This window comes from Nuphar pumila, chromosome 1, assembly GCF_984573655.1.
Source record: "Nuphar pumila chromosome 1, dmNupPumi1.hap1.1, whole genome shotgun sequence".
NCBI lineage: Eukaryota > Viridiplantae > Streptophyta > Magnoliopsida > Nymphaeales > Nymphaeaceae > Nuphar > Nuphar pumila.
The window spans coordinates 43,820,572-43,829,136 of NC_143249.1; the positions used below are offsets into that span (position 1 = coordinate 43,820,572).

At 43.5% G+C, this 8,565-nt stretch overlaps 1 non-coding gene across 1 annotated transcript; it reads right to left on the reverse strand.

Annotated features, from left to right (window-relative positions):
* Positions 1 to 444: 444 nt before the first annotated feature.
* Positions 445 to 544, reverse strand: LOC149848841 (U6 spliceosomal RNA). Its single transcript, XR_016426384.1, has one exon. It is a non-coding gene; the product is annotated as a U6 spliceosomal RNA (small nuclear RNA).
* Between the last annotated feature and the right edge of the window lie 8,021 nt (positions 545 to 8,565).

An 8,565-nucleotide genomic window follows, 5' to 3' on the forward strand; every position in this document is an offset into this window, starting at 1 on the left:
GATTCGTACCCAGACCCAACAATTGATTCAATGGATTGTTAATTTTAGTTCTACGTCCAAGCTAGTTAGAGCCTGAAAGTTAGATCACGATAAAAACGTGATATTTTGAAAATAACATGTTTTTTTAGGATTATATCGATTTCTGAAAATCTCACAATAAAATCACGAGAATTTCAAAAGCATATTGGCTTATATCTGTAATTTCAAAAATATATTGGCTGCTGAAGGAAGGAAGCAGAGTCATGAGAAAAGTTGGAAAACAGTTCGCCACCAATTGAAAATCACCTCATTGATTCCCAGAGAGCAGAACTAAGTCGTTTTCTTATGAAGAAAAAAGGCAAGGAAGTACAGAGAAAACCAAGATCCTTGCATCAAAATTGAGGAGAAATCTAGCCAGCAAACTCAAACAGAAAGGAATTATTTTTTGAGGTAAACAGAGAAAAAAAAAATGTAGACCATTTCTCGATTTGTGTTGCATGTCATCATTGAGCAGGAGCCATGCTCTGTATCGTTTCAATTTTATCAGATGTCTCCAAAGAAAGAAAAAGTTGTTGGAGATCTTATATATAAAGCATAAATTTATTATCAAAATAAACGATGTGGGACTAAACTAGCTGCTAACCTGCCCCAGTTTATAGCATAAATTTGCCTTCATTCCCCATAGACGGCAGCAACATTCATTTATTTTGACCACAGAGGTGGTTCACTCTATGAAGTCCAGCGGGAGGCCGTTCTTTACTCTTAAACTTGACTTCCACAAAGCGTATGACTCGATGCACTGACCTTTCCTCTTTCACATGTTGGAGAACTTTGGATTTGGTCGACGCTTCTCTAGCTGAGTGCGTGAGTTGGTCACTAATGCACAGTCCCAAATTCAGATTAACGGGGCCTGTGGTAATCTGTTCAAGGTTGGGCTTGGTATTCGGCAAGGATGCCCCTTGTCCCCTTTGCTTTTTAACGTCGTTTCTGAAGGCATTGTAGTCTTGCTCAAGAGGGCCGTGGGGTGTGGTTTTATTAAGCCACTAGGAGTTCAGGAGTTCCAGAGCAATATTCTTACTTACGCCGATGATATGATTGTTTTCGGCGTTGGATCCATTGAACAGATGTTAAGAGTCAGGCTCATCATCCTCTTCTTTCTATCGATGTCGGGCCTCTTGCTAAACAATGATAAGTGTTGCATGTCCATGATCAATGTTCCTCCGCATATGCAGGCCATTGGGCAGAAGATCTTTCAGTGTGCCACTTCGGATAAGTTTTTCTCCTACCTTGGTCTGCCGCTTCAGCTCTCAGGGATTCCATCAGTTGCTTGGAACGCCACTCTCCAAAAGGTTCAGACTAAAATTTCGACTTGGCAAGCCTCCTACCTTTTGATTGCCGACAGGCTTACTCTCATCAAGCATGTTTTAAATGCGATGCCAGAATTTATTATGTCTATGTTCCTTATGCCTGTGGGGATCAATAAGAAGCTCTCTAGAGTATTGACCAGGTTTCTGTGGTCTGTGCAAGGTAACAATAAAAAACGTCACCTTGTGGGTTGGGAAACGATAAGGCTACCACAGAATAGAGGGGGTTTGGGGATTTCGGACTCTAGGTTAAGAAGTACTGTTCTGGTTGTTAAGCAAAGTTGGCTTGCACATCAATCGGGGTCCCCTTGTGCGAATTTCCTTCAGGCTAAATATGGATCAGTGGAGTCTTTGTTTGGGGGTCAGCACGCAATTAGGTCGCCCATTTCGCATCTGCGGAGATCGTGGATTCAAGCTTGGTCTGCTGTGTGGGGTGGTGAGGGCGACGACATCGCTCAGAGCCAGTTCCTTTGTAGAGCGATCACCCCGAATGGCTCCGTCCGCACCAAAGACACCTACCTTTCTCTCCTTCCGACAGGTGTGAATCGGTTCCATATGAGAATTATCTGGGGCAAAGGTCCTCTTCCGAGAGCGCGCTTCCTTACTTGGCTTATTTTGCATGATCGGGTGCAGACGGATAGCTTCCTCAAGTCTATAGGTTTCTGTATTGTGAGTAAATGTGTTCTCTGCAAGAGGGCCGAGGAATCTGCGTTGCACCTATTCTGGGAATGTCAGGTCTTTCAAGATATCTTTAAGGTTACCTGGAATAAACCGGTCGTGTCCGTGCGCCAGGAGTCTTTCGTTGTAGACCTCTTGTGGGGACCCCAGCCAGTTCGTAGATGTAAAAGTTGGCGGATCATTTGGAGAACTTGGTTGCTCTCTTCCTGGTGGGCCGTTTGGATGTCGCGCAACAATGCTATTTTCAGGCAGACCCCGATTAATTTCAACAAGTTAGTAAATTATATTTTGGCGGATGTATACGCATCGTTACGCATATGTCTTCCGGATCTCAACGCCACTTGCCGCTAAGGCCTCCCCCGGATCCGGACTGATCGCCTCGGATTTTATCTGTATTTTGTGTCTATTTTTGGCTTATGTGTTCTTTGTCTTGTTTGTCGGTTTCAACGGCTGTTGAACCTGTCGTAATGTTGATATCTTTGATTCGTCTCTCTCTCTCTCTCTCTCTCTCTCTCTCAGAGAATGGGGAAAATGAAGCGACGATTCAGGAACGTGGATTTTTTTATCTACTATTGCTCCAATATTTGAGATTTTATGTTTTTTTTCATGAGAATTTGTGGATTGCGATGCTTGAACATGTTGATGATCTATATTTGATGGGGTCAAGCTAGATATTTGTGTATGTGTTGAATTTGTTTTTTTTTTTTTTGCATGTTTTAGTTTTATAACTAATGCGATCCACCATCCATCTCAAATAAACCACAAGTGCTGTCATATGGTGGTCGGTTAGGATAGTTATTTCTGTGAACATCTTTACCTATCACAGGCTATTCTTTGAGTTGGTTAGTGCCGATGAGTGTTTGTATGCAATTTTTAATATTTAGCAAAATATCATCTTGTACTAATCATGTGAATGATGTGTATTTATCATGAATGTATTATTAGCCTACGCCTGAGTATGCCTACTAGACTGTATTTTATTTGCCTTGTTATATATACTCTGCCTACACTATTGTGCATAGTGATGCCAGTTACCGTGCGGTAACAAGGCGGTCGCTAGTTGAGACGGCCAGTTGCCAGCAGGGTTGTTGATAGAGTGCTGAGGTCAAGACACCAGATCAAACCCCGTTGGCTATGTCCTTAGCTTTCAGAGGTGGGCCACGTAAGGCAGGGTGGTCATGGGGCTCCACCCGGAGTTTTCTTCTGTGGGTGAGGAGGGTTCCTCGTAAAAAAAAATCAAGGTGTAATTCAATGTTTTTATTCATAATTACAAGTAAGAAAACCCTCTAAATAGCTATAATAGTGACAATATCAACAATGAGGGTAACTGGAACATGTAAACCAACCAAATATGTAAACTGGTATGCATCGAGATTTTCATAGTTTTTTTTTTCAAAAATTTCACTGAACGAATGTGATCCAGATGCTTGGTTTTATAAAAATAGACTCTTAGATCATCTGATTATGATTTATAAGAAGGATATTTTAAGGTTTGAAAATCAACGGATTAAAATCTGTGTAAATATTCAAGCATATAAAATCACATTTCGTACAATGATCAAATAGTCGATTCCAAGCAAATAGACCACACTGAATGCATCTGCAAGGTTAGATTTACTAATTAAAAACCCTATGGAAATCTCGATTCATACTAGTTTACATATTTTGCTGGTTCACATATTTCAGTTTCCCTCAACAATGATACTTAAGTTGAACTAAAACAGACAACAAATTCACTCCTCAAACATTTAATATTGGAAACATTTTCTCGTCATGATCACACCAGAAAATGTGCAATGCTAATTGTATGTAGCAAAAATGTGACCATCATATTCTTTCTCGGACACCTAAAACTGAAACTGAAAGAAAGAAACGAAAGGGCAAGACTGATGATGAAATATAATATGGGAAAGAATACCATCAATTGAAAATCAACATATCAATTCCTAGAGAGCAGAAACAAAATCGCTTATTTTGAAGAGAAGAATGGAAAGTAGAGTGAAAGTGGATATCCTTGTAACAAAATCGCGGAAAACCCGAAATTCTTGCAGGACCCACAGAAATATGTGTGGGACCCACAAAAATATTTCTCAGAAAATATTCTAGAAGATTCTAGAATATTCCAGCACCTTCCAGAGCCTTCCAGCTCCTTCAAGCACCTTCCATGGAAGGGATTTCTGAAAAGCCAAGGGGTAAAGAGGGGATTCTGAAACTTGGGGCCCAAGTTTCAGAACCTATAAATAGAGGACCCCCCCCCTCCTTTAGAAAATCGCCAACCCCTCTCTCTCTCCTCCTTTTTCCAAACCTCCCCTACCTAGCCTAGCCCACCTGAGCCCACCTGACCTGGTCTGAGCCTGCCTGACTTAGCCTGAGCCTGCTTGACCTGGTCTGAGCCTGCCTGACCTGGTCCTAACCCACCTGACCTAGGTCTGAACCTACTTGACCTAAGTCTGAACCCAGTTGACTTGACTTGAACCTGGTTTGGTTCAAAGTCAAAGTCCTTTTCCGTCTGAAGTTCGAAGTTGATCCTTTTTCGAAGTCGAGCCTCGTTCGAAGCGTTTGAAGCAATCAGAGTCGTTTCTTCCTCAAATTGAAGTAAGTTCGCTTCATTAAACCATCTCTCTCAAGTATTTGATTGTTTATATATAGCATATACTTTCTGAAGTAGTATCTTGCTTTAGTTCTTGGTTGAGCCCTCTAGGACACTTCGGTGTTCACGCGCTCGCCTCGTAACTATCGTCGGATATATATGTTCGAATACGCAGTATATGCGTTCTTCAAAATAGTATCTCACCCTAGTTCTTGGTTGAGCCCTCTAGGACACTTCGTTGTTCACTCGCTCGCCTCGTAACTATCGTTGGATACAGATCTAGGTGTATATCTGCTGATTCTGCCGACGCGTCTTATATCGCACAGGCTATGTAATTTACCTTTGCCGTCGCGTCGTATGATGCCAAGGCTCCCTGCTTTCCGTACTTCCGATTAAAGCACTTCCGATTATGCATTTACTTACGCCGTCGCGTCGAACGATGCCAAGGCTCCTGCTTTCTGCAATGTATTTACTTACGCCGTCGCGTCGAACGATGCCAAGGCTTCTGCTTTGTTATATATGTAGAATATTTCGTTCAGTTACACACCCTGAACAATAGTATATGCATTTCATTTACGCCGCCGCTGTATAAAGCACAAGCTTCTGCTTATATTACATATATGGCGCGTAAGTGAGCGTTCAAATGGAGATCAACTCCAAAATCGCCCATGCGATTCCCTTACCGCTCCTCGTACAAGATTCTGCTTGACGAATGAAGCCCCTATTGGAAAGGCTTCGCCTTTTGGCAAAAAGCTCTTTACGTAAAGACTAAATCAATTACGTATGGCCTGGCTATGGCCCAAGGTTCCTGCAACCTTGATGGATGCAAAGTACGCACAACGGTGCGCATCCATTTCCCGAGTTAAGCGTAGCGATTTCCCACCAATAAGGGGAGATGCCGCTGAAATGGATAAAAGAAACGCACGCTTTCTCCGTAAAAGAGAGGAAGTGCTGCTGAAATTCCTGAAGGAGCTAAGAATGACTCAGAAAGAACGTAGCAGAAGTGCTACCCAGTTATGGAACGCCTTCTACGATGTAGAAAGGTTCGTCGCACCACTGCCGGTAGAGCAGAGAAGGTGTTGACAGAATGGTTGGCAGAAGAGCTGCCAGAACCAGTTAAGTGGCACAATGATGTCCTTTGTTGGAACGATGTCAGTAGAGATCGAGTCATGTGTATGCTCATTAAGAATTATCAGACAACCAGACTCGTAAGGGCCGCTGAGCCGGAGTGTGTTGTTTCCACCGAAAGAGGTGAAGTGCTCGTCAAGGCCGAAGTGCCGAGAGCAGAGTTATGCATGCATATAAATAAAACCTTTGTTCCACGGTGAAAACCGTGTGGTTGATTGGGGTCGGGTACATATTTCTCAAAGGCTGCCCTATAGGCATGCAATGTTCGTCAAGTAATTGTAAGACCGGCAGGCCCCTTTCAGAATTTCTCACCGAGGAAGACGGTGATGGCGCAGCGTTGAGTGACATATATTTCACCCGAACCTGATAGAGTTCATTGATGGCCTTCGTCACTCAGAGGTATGGAGGTCGTGGTTATCCTTAAATATCTAAGGATTGAACCCAACTACTGCAGTAGCAGAATGCATTCGGATACCTAGTAAGGATCTCTTCCGGTATGCTGTACCGTCCTACTAGGGGGATGGGGTCAACAGGCCTCTGGGGTATCTAAAATACATAGAATAATCAACCCCCAGATCGTCGCGTTGTCGTCCAGATATGAGTCCCCTAAGCCCAGAGGGAGGTGCAATTATCGAAACAAAGCATTAGCTTAGGTACAACGCTACTTTGAATGTATGAGTGGATGGCGTTGTTGAGTCAGTCCTGCATAACCTTTGTGAAGGTTTCATGGTCGGTATACTACTGTACCGATTGGGAAAGAACCCCATTGATATCCGTATGACTAAGTGAAGCTCGGAGAGCTGTCCTTAGATTCGTAAGATACGGATGTGCCAAGCATAAAGGCTTGAGCTAGACATCCATTCGTGACTCTGAGGAAGTCAAGGCTAAGTCGTAGAGACTTCAGAGGTTATTCTAACTCACAGCCCTGAAGAGGCTTATGTGAAGTCATGACGACTTGCGTGGATGTTCAACTCATAGCCCTGATGAGGCTTTTGCGATATACGCTAAGTCATGGAGGCTTGAGCGTCGTATTACAAACTGCGACCCTGAGTGGTCTATGCATTTACTTGAGTTGAATAGATAGGTGTTTGCCTACTTACCAGACCATCAGTGGTTCTGACCCCGTTTAATGGGGATTTCAGGTGTTGGACCTGCGTGGCGATATGCGGAGCAAGGCGGCATCGAGTTCCAGGGTTTCTCTAGACAGAGTTGTACTGCTTCCTTTTTATTGAACCTTCACTGCTTTTCTAAGCAGTAGTGTTGTAATAAACATATGTTTTCGATAAAATGGAACACTTTGGTGGTCAATGAGTTGCTTGGCCACATACCTGCAACGTGCTCGGAGTTTTCTAAAACCGACGACTCATTATCGTCTTATTCCGCTGCTAAAAGCTTTCTAAGTTCCGCTGCAAAGAAAAAAAAAAATTCATGAAAATTTTAACTTAGTTTTGTTTTGGAAATCCGGGGCGTTACAGAATTGGTATCAGAGCAAGAGTCTGAGAAACCTGGTTCGAGATCCGTCTTGTCCATCATATCGCACTGTAAGTATATTTTGTACTTTTTGTTCTGATCTGGGTGCATCTTTGTATAGATGGCAACTCACGAGTCCCGAGGATACTGCTATCGTTGCGGGATCATGCACGATGAGTGGGTATGCCCATATGAAGTCCAAGACTGTCAATATTGTGGCGAAGGAGGGCATTCCGCCAACGAATGCCAAATGAAACATAGCGCCGATATGGGTCGGCGGGGATCGCTTGGTCTTAGGGATGAGACCTCGCGTGTTAGTGGGCCACATTACTCCAGTAGAGGGAGTAGCCGTATTCCAGCAACTTCTGATGAACTACCGTCTCTGGTAGGATTTGACTTGAACTTCCTTGAGGGATTTGGTCAATCGCAAGGCTATCAACAGGCATCATGTACGCCTAGCTTGCACAGTTGGGAGGAGGGATGCAACAACTTCTTCTATAATCCCATTATGATTTCAGATTCCTCGAATCAAATAATCCCATTATGATTTCAGATTCCTCGAATCAAAGTACTATTATATGGGGGAACAAAGCGGCTTCACCAACGCCGAGTCTGAATGGCCAGGAAGAGGGATACAACCTATATCATCCCGTTATGGTCTCGGATTCCCCGAGCCATGATGCCACTGAATGGGCAAGTGGACCGGCATCACTGATCTATCCACAAGAGTCGCTTGAGAGTGCGGAAGTGCCGCCCAAGCCAAAGCTAGTTGTGCCTGCACCAAGGCAATGTGGAAGTAAACGATACTTCAGGTTCTTTGGGTCAAGAAAGAAATCCAGTTCCTAGAAGAGACTGGTAGTGTTTTGGAGTCAATAGACTCATGTACCTAGTTTCTCAACGCCTAAAAGTCTGCCAGTGCGGCATGACATTTTGTTTAAGGCGATGCTTGTGTAAATGTGATGTATATTAAGTAAATAGAACTTTGCTTCGATATATACATTGTGAAACTAAAACACGTTGCTTGTATGTGGTAGATAAATGACTCCTACGACGAGGAGAACCATACCAAGCGAGGAGTCCCATACTCAAGGATTTCTGCTGGAAACACTCAACAATTTGGTTACTGCCATTCGAGAAACAAGGCCAGAACCAGTCGCACCTCGAAGCGAAAACCTTGGTGGAATAACCTATGAAAAATTCCTCAAGCTCGATCCACCAGTCTTTGCCGGTAGAGCCGATCCTGAACTGGCAGAAAGTTGGGTCGAAGAGACCGAACGTGCCTTCCTGGTGCTGGGAGTACCAGAAGAAAAGAAGACCAACTTTGGCACGTACAGGCTGAAAGACAACGCACAAAAG